General features: G+C 38.9%; 1 protein-coding gene across 2 annotated transcripts in view; it reads right to left on the bottom strand.

Annotated features, from left to right (window-relative positions):
* Positions 1 to 15,404, bottom strand: part of NUBPL (NUBP iron-sulfur cluster assembly factor, mitochondrial) — a 251,719-nt gene that overhangs the window by 229,659 nt on the left and 6,656 nt on the right. For both annotated transcript variants that reach the window (XM_059181857.1, XM_059181860.1), the window contains exon 2: positions 6,770 to 6,899. The gene's annotated coding sequence lies outside the window, so the exon portion shown is untranslated. The remainder of the gene's footprint in view (positions 1 to 6,769; positions 6,900 to 15,404) is intronic.

The raw sequence follows: 15,404 nt of genomic DNA, 5'->3' as shown, positions 1-15,404 counted from the left end.
GAAAATCTCACTAATTTCAGAGAAAAAATTATATATAATCTAAATGAAATGTATTATTTTCAAAATGTAAATCAGGGTGTATGGTTTACGTTCACGGATCTCCTCTGTACATTCTGACATTAATGTGTCCTGAAATTCCCTCCTTTTTTCTTCTAACCCTCACTGTCCTCTCTTCTGGCTATCTTTTTTCTTCTCTCTTTCACAGATCCTTATTAAACAAATAAAAAATTTAAAAATCTGTGACCCATGGAGTTCTATCTGGTATTATCAAAAGAACACAATCCAAGAACAAAAAGGACCTTTAAAAAATTGCAAATACCAAGAAAAGAACACACAATTCACAATTCAGTTCTTAAAATCCCCTGTATTCTCTCTTATCCACTGTCCTCACACATACTACGTAGTCTTTTTTTTTTTTTTAAGATTTTATTTATTTATTTGACAGAGAGAGAGAGAGAGAGATCACAAGTAGGCAGAGAGGCAGGCAGAGAGGAAGGGAAGCAGGCTCCCTGCTGAGCAGAGAGCACCATGTGGGGCTCTATCCCAGGACCCTGAGATCATGACCTGAGCCGAAGGCAGAGGCTTTAACCCACTGAGCCACCCAGGTGCCCCCATACTAGGTAGTCTTTTGCTGCTTTTGTACATGGCCCCGGAAAAATTTTCATCCAACCCTAGTGCTTTGGTTCTCCTTTCACACCTTTTTTGGTCCCAATTCTTACTTTAAAAATATATTTATTTATTTATTTATTTTTTAAAAGATTTTATTTATTTATTTGACAGAGGGAGATCACAAGTAGGCAGAGAGGCAGGCAGAGAGAAAGAGAGGGAAGCAGGCTCCCTGCTGAGCAGAGAGCCCGATGCGGGACTCGATCCCAGGACCCTGGGATCATGACCCGAGCCGAAGGCAGCGGCCTAACCCACTGAGCCACCCAGGCGCCCTAAAAATATATTTAAAAAAAAAAAAAAAAAGGACAGAGAAAAGGTTTAGATCATTTTTCAGTAATTTGTGTTCAGTTACGTTTTCCAAGTGCTTTATAGGTTATATGAAGAAGCACAAACCCTACCTTTACAATCCTATAATCAGTGGAGGATATTCAACATTTTTTGGACATCTAAGTATATCAAATGCTATATGCCAAGCACCATAGATGCAAAGATTAATAAGCAAGAGTCTCTGCCTTAAGGAAGCTGACAGCTCAATGTGCATGTGGCCACATGGACAGACAAATAGAATGAACTGTGATAAATGGTAAAGTAAACTTCACACAGAAGGTGCTATGGAAACATGACAGAACTTCTTTAAAAATCACTCACTATCCAGTGCTCTTGGTTCATGATATTACCTTTTTCCTTGTTACAGGAGCTCCACTCTTGAATTCTAAACAATTCATCACTATTTTGTCACTCTCTCCACCTAACTTGTCCCTAGAGTTTTGCAGCTTCGTATCATTTCTAGCAATATCCTCCCAAAGTGGTAAGCTGGGGTGCTAATGGTGAGAGAGAGGGGAGGAAACAGAACAACAACAAAAACTCCTGGCCCCTATCTCCCAAAGGGAAAAAATTTGAAACTGTCAGAAATGTGAGGGACCTGGCAATTCACAGACTTGTACCCCTGGGGTTAATAATACACTATATGTTAATTAAAAATTTTTTTTAATTTATTTAAAAAAAAAGAAATGTGATGGAGTTTTTGGAAACCCATGAATTCAGAGGTACCTGGGTGGCTCAGTTTGTTAAGCATCTACCTTCTGCTCAGATCGTGATCCCAGGGTCCTGGGATTGAGCCCAGTGTTGGTCTCCTTGCTCAGTAGGGAGCTTGCTTCTCCCTCTTCCTCTGTTGTTCCCCTTGCTTGTGCTCTCTTGCTCTCTCTGTCCAATAAATAAGGCACAGGCTTAAACAACTGAGCCACCCAGCCATCCCTGCTTAGGTTACTTTAAATGAATTCTGTTACTTGCATCCCAAACGAGTTGTAATTAATCTAATGATATTTGTCTTTTAGAGAGTTCACTCTGTGCACAATGTGAGGGAAGATGAGCTAATAAGAGAAAAGAACAGAGGAAGGAGACCAGACAGGAGGCTACTGGAAGCATTCAGGAACAGAATTTAATGATGATTGCATGTGGGAGGGGAGCAAGGGTAGTGAGGACTGTGGATGACCTAAAGATGGATGAATGGGTGGAGAGTGGGAAAAATACTAAAGAATTTGGTGTATGGTAATGAATTCTGTTACACATGAAATAATTTACATAGAAGCAACTAGCACAATTCCTAGGCCATAGTAGAAACTCCTACATGTCAGTGTCCTAATTCCACACCCCACCCCACTCAATTTACCTTTGTCTCCTTGTTAGACTGCATGTAAGCTCTTATAGGGCACAGATTATACACTACTCCATTGCCCTCACAGTGACTGCTCAGGTCCTGATGTACTGTAAACATTTGTTGACTTCATTTGCTTTTTATGCAAGACAGCTTTGTTTTGATTGCTTATAATATATCTTGTCAAAGTGAACACTCAGAATATATTGTCTAGACTTGCTTTTTTAGGCAAAGAATCAAAAGAATGCTTTCCTGGCTATAATCTTGTTTGATTTTGGAGTAGTCTCAAAAAAGTCTGAATTCTAATAAAGGGTCATTTTATTTTTGATGGGTAAGAAGTAAAATCCAGACACAAAAAGAATAAATAAATAAGCTTTTCATTTATAAATGTGTATAAATCTGAAAGTTCTCAGTAAACATCAATGCACAATACTAAAAAATAAATCTGAAAGCTGAATACAGAGCCTGACTTTTAATATAAACACAAACTAATCAAAGCCAAGGATTTAGAATTTGAAACAGCTCCTGTTGCTGAATCTCAATCTGTATCTCACATACAATAATGAGGTTTTTTGAAATTAATTCTTTCTTAATTCTCTATATAAGAAATTATCCTGATTATCTAATATGCATTATCTGTATAGAGATCGAATATAATAATTATACAGAATATATAATCCTATAATAAATACATAAATAAATTATAATATGTATTATTGTATAGAAACAAAGAGTACAACTGTGGCAAGCATATTTAAATTAAAGATTTAAGAATACATCTTAACAAATTCCATTGCTGTAGACATATACAATAAATCCAAGAAAGTCATGACTGGGTAGTTTTATTAACCTTAACTGAAGGGGAGATATGAACCATGGTCCATGCATGGCTGCTAGCCATGCCAGGATACCTCTGCAGACTCCCGGACAGTGGTGGAAACAAATACAACCTGGAAAGAACTCCCTAATGCGGGAAATGTAGGCCACCTAATGTAAAATGTGATCTGAGAGGACACCTATCATAGTACCCCACATTCCATCTGTGGGGCATTCCTTTGAGTTAAGGAAACTTCTCTAGGAATCTTCTGTTACAGTGCATGTATTCAGGAAAACTGAAATTGCATTAATCTGCTGATACCTATAAACATATTTTCATGCTTAGTTTTTTTAAGTAGCTCCCTATCACCTAACAGAGAACCATGGTTTGGTCCTTTGGCCCTACCGACCTTCTCAACCTCATTACTTGCCATGCTCTTCTTCCCAGCAGACCCCCACCCTCACCTCCACGACTAGTGCCTTCTCAGTGCTTCAGGTTTCAAATTAAAAGAGATCTCTCATAAAAGCCCTCCCTTCAGCACCTAAGGAGAGTCCTACTCTATCATATCAGAGTTTCCTTCAGGGCACTACTAACAATCTTATTCTTTTATCTTTTATCATTTACCTGTTTATCTGTCTCTCCCTAGAAGCTTAAGGTCAAGGACCTTGAATATATTATCCACCATTAAAATCCTAGCCCCTACACAGTATCAAGCACATAGTAAAGGCTTGCTAAATATGTAAGAGAATGAATAAATGATAAAATAATGCAACATTTCTTGAAGTTGATTTATCTATAAAGACCTTAAGATGCTGACACAGACTGATCAAATAATTCTCTTTTTCAGTGGAGGGAGGGGCAAAAAGAGAGAAAGAAAGAGAGGGAGAATCAGATTCTCTGAAGCCTGCTTCAGAGCAGGCTTCACACCCAGTACTCACCTCAGAGCCCAATCCTGACATCAAGACATGAAATCAAGAGTCAGATGCTTAACCAACTGAGCCACCCAGGTGTCCCAATCAAATAATTCTAATTTACCTTAAGGAAATAATTGGAAATGTTCAGATTTGTCACAGAATTTTCATCACAGACTTGTCTATAAAAGGAAAAAACTGGATCTGAATTCCCAGAAATAAGAAAAACATGAGGCATCTGGGTGGCTCAGTGGGTTAAAGCCTCTGTCTTCAGCTCAGGTCATGATCTCAGGGTCCTGGGATCAAGCCCCCTGGGCTCTCTGCTCAGCAAGGAACCTGCTTCCTCCTCTCTCTCTGCCTGCCTCTCTGCTTACTTGTGATCTCTGTCTGTCAAATAAATAAATAAAATCTTAAAAAAAAAAAGAAAGAAAAACATTAAATCAGTGACATTTTAGAAGAATACTTAAAACCATGATGAAATGCTCATGATATAATGTTAAATGAAAAAAGTAGGACAAAAGAACTAATAAAGCATGGTCCCAATTGTTTCGAAAAGGAAAAGAGTAGGGGTGCCTGGGTGGTTCAGTGGGTTAAAGCCTCTGCCTTCAGCTCAGGTCATGATCCCAGGGTCCTGGGATCAAGACCAACACTGGGCTCTCTGCTTGGCAGGGAGCCTGCTTCCCCCCCTACCCCCACCGCCTGCCTTTCTGCCTATTTGTGATCTCTTGTCTGTCAAATAAATAAAATCTTAAAAATAAAAAGAAAAAAGGAAGAGTATATATGCACAGGAAAAAATTCTCAATGGACCAAAGTATTGATGGTGCTTATCTACAGATGACTGTGATTTTTATTATTAATGATAATCCATATTTTTAAAAAATTCTCTACATGACTATATTACTTTCATGAATGGATAAAAGCAGTACATTTTTAAATCTAAATAAACACCTAATGCATGAAAATCAGTCTGCTAATTACTGAAGGATGCAACGCTTTCAAATGGGTGATCAACACTTTCCCATTTTCCAGCAGTTTGTAATTTCTGACATAAGTAACCTTTTCTCCTAACCCAGATGGGGGCTGGTAATAGGAGCCAGTATCAAGTCAGAAGAATGAAAAAAGGCATAAAAATGGTAAGATGAAGTGGCAACTGGGGCACTACAAAGGAAAAGAAGGGAAGCCAGGAGGGAGATGAGAGGATTCCAAAGATAAACTCCAACTGCTTTCATCCTTTCAACAAATACTCTCTGAGTGTCTACTGAGCCAGGTATTTTGCTAGGCCAGGGATGAATAAGACACAGTTGCAGCCAGGCCTGAAATTACAGCGGGGCAGACAGGTAAGCAAATCAATTACATCAGAGCTCAATGACATGATTATGAACAAGATGTTCTGAGGGTACAGACAAGGGGCACCTAACTCATGCTGCAATGGGAGTGCTCAGAAAGCACTTACAAGAGAACACAAACTCATGCTAACTCCCAGAGGACAAAATACAGAATTCTAGGCAAGAGAGACAAAACATAAAAAGGTATAAAAGCATAAGATCACATGGCTATCAGGGTGCTTCAAGCTGCATGTAGCCCTAACTAGGACCCCGGATATCTGCTGGAAGTTAAATGTCATTGCTATGGGCTCTGGATAAAATACAGCGGCCTAAATGGCAAGTTTGCAAACTTCCCTGAATAAGCCTTTCCAATGCAAGTCCTGATATAATTAATATTGATGGTCAGATCACTATGTCTCAGATATTTTTACCCATTATTTTTTAAGTACTCTGAAAGACTTTTTAAAAGTTCTTTCTCAGCCCAAATAGCATAACAGATGGTAGCTGGTCTAGAGCAACTAGACACAGCAGCAGATTCAAAGGGCACAGAAAAGACTCCATCAATTATCACCAGCCCTTTCTCTGGAAGAAGAGGAGATCAAGCTGATTCAATATATTGAGTCCATGGTATCACCAGTGTGTCACTTATTTTTATGTCTTGATTGCCCCTCTTTTGACGGGTATTTAAATTCAAATGGATGGGTAATATAGGTGAAAGGAATTAGGGGTACTTGTGATGAGCACTGAGTAACGCATAGAATTGCTAAATCATTATACTGTACACCTAAAGTTAATATAACACTGTATCTTAATTATACTTGAATAGATAACTAATATATTCAGTTTGGTGGGATTATGTGAGCAAAGCTACACATGATGATGACTTATTGTCTCACCCCTTTGCCTCATGCAATATCCTAGAGCTACGCTTATGTCAAAGCCTGGGAAGAAAGGATTAGAGAATCTGCAGCCACTGCCCTTGCTGTCTAGAATCGTAAGATCCCATGTGGACCATAAAAATATGTGAAATCACTGCCATAGACACCAACTGAATGAATATTTAGTACATTTAAAAAGGAATAAAATATTTATAGCTTACCAAAAAATCCTCTAGGCTACTTGAAGAAAAAAAAATTGCTTTCCTTTTATGCCTTAATCTAAAGCTTAAATCATGAGTGCACTTTTAAGTCTTATTATCAATAATTGAGAGTTTGGGGGAACAACCCATAAATGCCAGAACGCTAGTGTAATAGCTAAAGAAGCATTCTTACAAAGTAATATATTAAAGTAAATTTGGTTAGCTTCCAAAAGGGAAATCACTATATTTTTTTAACTATCCGTACTTAATATTATATGACTTGGGGCACCTGAGTGGCTCAGTTGATTAAGCACCTACCTTCTGCTCAGGTCATGATCCCAGGGTCCTGGGATTGAGCCCCAACTTGGCCTCTCTGCTTGGCAGGAAGCATGCTTCTTCCTCTCCCTCTGCCTGCCACTCCCCCTGCTTGTGCTCGCTCTCTCTCCTTCTGTCAAATAAATAAATGAAAATCTTAAAAAAGAAGAAAAAAGAAAAAGAGATTTATTATAAGGAATCGGCGGGACGTGTGAGTGGCTCAGTTGGTTAAGTGTCTGCCTTTGGCTTAGGTCATGATCTCAGGATCCTGGGATCAAACCCCACTTTGGACTACCTGCTAAGTGGGGAATCTGTTTCTCCCCCTCTCTCTGCCCCTCCTCCCTTGTGCACTCTCTTGTGCACTCTCTCCCTCTTTCTCTCTCTCAAATAAATACAACTTTAAAAATAAGGAATTGGCTCATGTTATAAAGGCTGGTAAATCCAAAGTTTGCAGAGCTGATGTCCCAGTTCAAAACCAAAAGTCATCAGTCAGAACTCTCAGTTGAGGAGCGCTTGAGTGGCTCAGTGGGTTAAGCCTCTGCCTTCAGCTCAGGTCATGATCTCAGGGTCCTGGGATCGAGCCCCACATCAGGCTCTCTGCTCAGCAAGGACCCTGATTCCCCCAACCTCTCTGCCTGCCTCTCTGCCTACTTGTGATCTCTCTGTAAAGAAAGAAAGAAAGAAAGAGAGAGAGAGAGAACTCTCAGTTGAGGTAGGGTCAACCATGCCTTCAACTGATGGGATGAGACCCACCCAAATTATGGAGAGCAATCTACTTTACACAGTCTACAGATTTAACTGTTAAATCAGTTAAACCTCCTCCAAAAACACCTCCCAGAAATATCCAGAATTTTTGACCAAATATCTGGCCACCCCATGGCCTAATCAAGTTGACACATAAAATTAACCATCACAGTTATCATTCAAACCAAGAATATTTCACGATAGAATGAATTTATCTCTTTTTAGATTATCTGTCCTTTACTCTGTTTTAGTGTGCTTAAAAATTTTGCATTTGTTGGGGTGCCTGGGTGGCTCAGTGGGTTAAGCCGCTGCCTTCGGCTCACGTCATGATCTCAGGGTCCTGAGATCGAGTCCCACATCGGGCTCTCTGCTCAGCAGGGAGCCTGCTTCCCTCTCTCTCTCTCTCTCTCTCTCTGCCTGCCTCTCTGCCTACTTGTGATCTCTCTCTGTCAAATAAATAAATAAAATCTTTAAAAAAAAAAATTTTGCATTTGCTCCATGCATTTGCATGGACTTTAACTCCATGCCTTTGCTCATGCTGTTCCATGTACCTAGAATGTTTTTCCGGTAATTGCCACATTTATAAATCCTAAATATTTTCAGGCCTTGCTCAAATACCCCATCTTTTAGAAAGTTTTCTCTGACAATTATCATATGATCTCCCTTATATGAGGAAGATGAGATGCAATGTGGGGGTTTCAGGGGTAGGAAAAGAATAAATGAAATAAGATGGGATCAGGAGGGAGACAAACCATAAGAGACTCTTAATCTCACAAAACAAACTGGGTGGGGTTATGGACATTGGGGAAGGTATGTGCTATGGCGAGTGCTGTGAAGTGTGTAAACCTGGTGATTCACAGACCTGTACCCCTGGGGCTAATAATACATTATATGTTTATTAAAAAAATAATAAAAAAATTTTTTAAAAAGAAAGCTTTCTCTGATTCCTCCTGTCTGACTACCCTCCACAGACACATCAAACTAGGAGTAACTCTTCCTTCCCAATACTCATATGCTGACTCTGCTTCTCTCTTGGCATGTCCTGCGTATACCTTGTTTTACAGATTTTTATGGATAGATTTTTCACACTATAGATTTCTTGAGAAAAGAGATCATGTCCAAGTCAGTCTTGAATCTCCCGAGTATTTTACATTGAGTAGATATTCAACATATATTGGTTAAATTAGTAGATTTTATATCTTTTCCATATAACTAAGGAGTCAGTAATTTCTTAGATAACAAATAATTCAAAGATATTTTCTAATGAAGAATTTAAGAAATTATCTCTTGATAAATTCATGTACTGAATAATTTGAGATAACAACACCTTTAGTTGATTAGATTTTCCACACTTTATGACAACTATGTTCTACATATCTAACTATAATTTTAAGTATTAATTGTCAAATTCACTTAATGTAAAATACAGGGAAATCATTTTGATTATAATAGTATTTTTCCTTTACTGCCACTATCCCCACCTGTGAAGCCTGAAGCAGCTAATCCTCTTATCATTCATCCTAAAATGTGTTTATTTATGGCACTTACTTTTTGGATTAAGGTACACATTGAACAAAACTATAACATAACTGGAACCACAGAATATGTTCTTCCTCGTGCTTTAAAGAAGCCACATCATCTTTCTGTTACATTATTTCTATAGAATCCCTTAGAACTGACAGATCTCCAACAACCAACAGTATCTGTTAATGCCTTCCTTGAATCCTTATTCACTACAATTAATACATTTTACCACTGGCTTGTAACTAATCTCTCAATTTGTCAAAATCTTCAAAGCTTTTCTTGTTTCTCCCTCTAGTGGTCAATAACATTCATTGACATGGAAACGCAAACAAGAGTGATCTTAGATGTGGGTAAAAGATGAAAATGGACGTTCAGTTTTGTTGTAAACAAATGTGAAATGTCTTCAAATCTGTCTCATAATCCGAAAAGAGGTTTATTTGAGATACAATTTCTTTAGATCCACAGATACTCTCTATATTCTTTGAATAATAAAATATTTCTATTTCACAGTAATTATTTTTAGACATTCTGTATAATTAATTTTCTATTCATAAAATGTGACTTTCAACAAAGTTATCTAATATATCCAAGCAATAAGCACATCACAGATTATTTTAATTTTTTTCCTTAATAAAATAATCCTTCCCCCTCTTCCCTTGCTTAATTTGCACTCGTATCTTCTCCATTTCAAATTCTGATTTCTTGTTTATAAAATGTTATGAAAAATTGTTTAATTAGAAATAAATTTAAGGGGCGCCTGGGTGGCTCAGTGGGTTAAGCTGCTGCCTTCGACTCAGGTCATGATCTCAGAGTCCTGGGATCGAGTCCCGCATTGGGCTCTCTGCTCAGCAGGGAGACTGCTTCCTCCTCTCTCTCTCTCTCTGCCTGCCTCTCTGCCTACTTGTGATCTCTCTCTGTCAAATAAATAAAATCTTTAAAAATAAATAAATAAATAAATAAAAATAAATTTTAAAATTCATGATGCTTTTGTAAAATGACGAGATGGTAGAATGTGAATGAGATGAAGAGAGAATATATAAGTGTATAATAAATTCTGATTTCAGAGGTGGAACTATGGTCAAGTACTTCTGAATAGAAAACCTTAATTTTTAAAATTTAATTTATTAGGAGTAATAGATAGTAAATCATCTTAAAAGGAACACTGTCAAACATAATGACATAAAAATTGGCCTGCTTTGCCAAGATTCACAAAACAGTACTCTTAACCAATTAGAAAGACCATTTTATTAAAGATAGAATGACTATATAATTTGTCATTCAAATCAGGACACTTTGAGACTGAAAAGGACACTATTAATAACATGAGACAACAGACATAAACTGGAATCATCCCAGACAAACTAGGATTAGGTCAACCTAATGATCTCAAATTTTTTAAAAACATGAATTATTTGATTTATTAAAACATAAAGCAAATTGTAGCAGTCCTTTTACTAAGAAGGTTGTGATGAGTGAATCATGCAGCTTTCTTTGCTGTACACTAAAATTTTTCCTTCTAAGACCACTTAAGGACCAAGGATTTTAGGTCTATTCCAATCTCTTCACTGGGTAGCCATCTTCCTAGAAGTCTTCCCAGGACATTCCTAGTTTTAAAACCAAAAGTCCCTCACCTCAGAAATCCCTCTAGCTTGGACAAACCAGGCAGGTTGGTCACCCTAATTCCTTACAGCTGCCTTTTAGCAAGGTTGTATCTCCCCCTTGGCCCTTGAAGTGGTGTGAGGAAGGGCACGGAACAAAATTCTTTTACCAGCACTGACCCGGCTCTTCCCCAACCGCTGATTTAGCTCCAGCCTGCCTCCAGCTGCCCCAAAGTTCACCCTTCATTTCAAGGATACCACTATCTGTGACCCTGGTACCAAAGCCCATGCTACCTGTTAACACTGCCTTTCTGCTCCCCAGCTACCACTAAACACCCTTGCTTCCACTGAGGGGCCTCCAAGTCCCCCACCAAGCTGTACTGCTTGGGACTTTAATGCTGCCACAAAAAATCTCTCTGTTCTACCATCCACATCAGAGTTTTAAGGACTCTGGGGACTCCTGGGTGGCTCGGTCGATTCAGCCTCTGCCTTCAGCTCAGGTCATGATTCCGGGGTCCTGGGATCAAGTCCCAAGTTGGGCTTCCTGCTCAGCAGTGAGTCTGCTCCTCCCTCTTCTTTTGTGGTGCATGCTTTTTCTCAAATGAATAAAATCTTTTTTAAAAAGAGTTTCAAGGACTTCATTTTTAATGTAAGATTTCATCCTTCACTAAGCTCTGGCATGTGGGAAGGAAATGAAAAAAGGAGGTATAAAATAAAAAAAGAAGGTATAAACATTAGGCAATTTCTTTAGGTACGTTAAATCACAAATAAAGCTAAGAAAGATGGTTAAAGAAATATTCTACAATATTGATTAATAAGAACCCTAATCTAGCAAATTTTGAGAACAAATTTCTTTTTTTTTTTTTTAAGATTTTATTTATTTATCAGATCGGGGGGGGGGGTGGAGAGAGAGCACAGGCAGACAGAATAGCAGGCAGAGGCAGAGGGAGAAGCAGGCTCCCTGCCAAGCAAGGAGCCCGACGTGGGACTCGATCCCAGGACGCTGGGATCATGACCTGAGCCGAAGGCAGCTGCTCAACCAACTGAGCCACCCAGGCGTCCCGAGAACAAATTTCTAAGGATGTCAAGAGTACCTTTTTGAAAAAGGTTACAGTGTTTTCCACAGAAAACAAAATGAGAGCCAGGTAAGAGCAATTTTGTCTATTATGGATGTTGGTATATATAATAATCTGCTCTATCTGTTACAAAGGTCCATTTCTCTTCCAGTAAACAAACTACTCTTCATATCCACTTGGTGAATGACAAGTATGTCAAATTCAACATGAGCAGAACCAAACCCATCATCTTCCCCACAAACCACTCTTCCATTTCCACTCTGTCCTTTATCTAAATAAAGTGCATCATCATCTAGTCAGATGCAAAAGCCAGAAATGTCGGGATCATTTCTGCCTCCTCCCACTCTCTGACCCTCAGATCCCATCATTCCTCCAACAGAGTGCTTCTCAGACCTGCTGATGCTGACGCAGGTCTATCTTCACAGCATACACCCTGGCCAAGCCGCTATCAGTCTTCTCGGTAATCTCCTATGTGTCTCCGTACTGCCCCTGTCCAACCTATTTTCCACACTACAAGCATATTAATAGTATTATGGGCTGAATTATGTCCCCCGAAATTCACATGTTGAAGCCCCAATCCCCAATTCCTCAGAATGTGACTGCTTTGAGGAATAAGACCTTTAAGGAGGCAATTCAGTTAAAATGCGGCAGTATGGTGAGCCCCAAACCAATCTGAGTAGTATTCTTACGGGAAGAGGAAACTTCTACACACAAAGAGACCCCAGGGCATACACACACTGGAAAATACCATATGAAGAGGCAGCAAAAGAGCAGCCATCGGCAAACTAAAGAGAGAGGCCTCAGAGAAACTCATTCTGCCAACACCTTGATCTTGGACTTCCAGCCTCCAGGGCTGTGAGAAAATAAATTTCTGTTGTTTGAGCCACCCAGTCTGTAGCATTTTGCTTTGGAAGCCCTAGCAAACTAATACATATGGTGTCTTCCCTCTTCCTCTTACCTTTAAAATAAAATGGGTGTAATATGCAGGGCCTATAAAGCCCTATATGATTTGGCCCTGTGGATATCTCCCACCTTATCCCTCTCCTTAGCTCTCTGCCCTCTAGCCTTAGTTCTCATACATACCTGGAACCTCTCACAGGTGTTTCCTTTGCTAGAAGTGCCAGTCCCCCACTCCCATTACCCGCTTAATTTCAAGTCTCAGTTCAAAGGTCACTTCCTCAGGGAAATCTCCTTGAATCTGGTCTAGGGCAATTTCCCTAAACACAGTTGTTATTATTTGCCTCATATCTCCTTTTTTCCCCTCTAATTCAGAAGGTCCACAAGAACCCAACTACTCCCATCTTGTTTACTTCTCGATACAGTGTCAGCATGGTCCTTGACAAATAGGGAGGCTTCCATAAATATTAGTTGACCATATGACAGATTCTCTGTTTCGGTATTTACAATTACCTCTGTTGAGGAATTGAGATATCAACTGGCTTAGTTGAGAAGCCACTGGGGCAGTACCATCAAATGCCAAATATGCAGCCCTTCTTTCCCTCAGGCTCTATTTTCACCAGCACTCCTAGCTCAGAGTATCCTCCTCATGAGACGGAGTTAAAAGGAGGAATGGCTAACAATAGACCTCAAAGTTCCTCTCTTAGACCCAGCCCCATATGACTTAGGAAAGAAACATCATGGAGCTCAGGCCTCAGGATCTGTCTCCAACCCAGACCATCTGAGAGTGCTTCTATAAAATGGTACTCAGAGGAGGACTAGGAAATAGGCGAGCAAATGCTACATACAGTGTTTTGAACTGCAGCCAAGATCATTTACAAAAATAATTCTTGGAATGTTAAAGAAGGTATTTTAAAACTAGAAATATAGTAGGAGGAACACATATTTTCAAACAGAAATCTGGAGTGTTCTTCATGTTCTGATAATCTTGCTGAAGTGGGAAGGTCATTAACTGAGCTTTGTTCCATAAGGAAGGGAAAAAACACTTCCAGGGTGATGGAAATAAAGGACTTCACAGAAATGAAAATTAACTTCCTGCTCTGATGAACGATGCCTGAGAAAACCTCTGGAAGTCTGCTGGCTTTCCATGTCTTGAACTAGTTATAGTACATTTTTTCTTTAAAGAAAAATTTCTTTAAAGAAAAATCCAAAAAATATTATTCTATTATTTACCTTCAGACATACAAACATCTTCTATGCAGGTCTCTGAGCCATCTTCATTGTGGTGCCTACGTGATGTCTGAAACACATGAATCCTGGTTCTGATGTGGGAAGCAATTTTTATGGAGCTTTTGCTTTAAGGTGGCTGGAGACCACCTGTAGGATGGCAGCCAGCTAGCAAAGGTCAACCACCAGGCTGACTGGATGAAATCCAAATTTCAGTAACATGTATAATCTGTAGTTGTTCTTAAATTACTATATAAGTTATATTCATGTATTTTATCACATTTAATCCTCAAAGTAATTTGGGATGGACCGCTGTATGATGATATAGATGTATAATGATTAGCATACTGTTTACTGATACGGCAAACATTTATAACATATTATTTTTTTAAGATTTTATTTATTTATTTGACACAGAAAGAGAGAGAAATCACAAATAGGCAGAGAGGCAGACAGAGAGAGAGAGGGGGAAGCAGGCTCCCCCTGAGCAGAGAGCCCAATGTGGGGCTCAATCCCAGAACCCTGAGATCATGACCTGAGCTGAAGGCAGAGGCTTAACCCACTGAGCCACCCAGGCGCCCCTATAACATATTATAAAATGGGAAAAATTACCAAACAAGATGCACAATATGGTCTCATTTTTATAGAAATATGCCCACATACTTAGGTGTATACATCACAGCAACAAGTGATAACTAGTGAGTTATACACTTTTTAAAAAAACTCTTTAAGATATATTGGGAACATCTGAAACTTAGAGAACCTAAGTAATAGAACTGAGGCCATATCTTATTAAAAAAAATAGTAATAATAAAGCCAGGATTTGATCCACGTGTACCTGAAGCCAAAGATCCAAAGCTTTTTTCATACTTTGTTAGTTTACTGCTTTGAACACCATTTACAAGGTGGCCCAGGCTTATGAGGGGAATTTTTCATGTATAAAATAAGGAAATATACTACACATTTCCTAAAGAGCTCATGAAAATGAGATTTTTATAACTAGTAAACTTATCATCTCCAAATTAGTTATAGCCATTATGACTCCTAATGTCAATTAAGCCACTCTAGGCCTGAGTTGCCTTCATTTTTATACTGCCTATATGAACAAATTGGGAGAAAAACATAAGTGAACCACATTGACCATGGCTGTCATAAAAGTATCCTAAAGGATCCAATTGTATACGTGTAAATATATTGAAATATTTCATCCTATTCATCTCAGTATCTCTGGCCCTCTGATAATTAGGTCACAATCTCATTCAAGGACCATTTTATATTGTCCTAAGTTATTTCACTGACCTGGCAATAGCAATTTCCCATTCCCATCATGAAGATGGAGAAAGAAAAGGAGCATGAATATGATTCATATGACAATGAGCTCTGAATTCCAGCCTTATATTACCTGCTGATAATTGTGGGTTTTGAAATAAGAAAAGGAAGAGAGGGCCTAAGAGACATGAAAGGACCATGAGCTATAAAAAGGCTGATTCTGATGTCAAAAACTTAAAGGGGACTTCCTGTTCAACTGGCAAACTATAAGAAATATTTATCCAGGGAGCCTGGATGGCTCAG

Source organism: Mustela lutreola, chromosome 7 (genome assembly GCF_030435805.1).
Source record: "Mustela lutreola isolate mMusLut2 chromosome 7, mMusLut2.pri, whole genome shotgun sequence".
Lineage (NCBI taxonomy): Eukaryota > Metazoa > Chordata > Mammalia > Carnivora > Mustelidae > Mustela > Mustela lutreola.
This window is presented reverse-complemented; position numbering and strand designations above follow the sequence as displayed.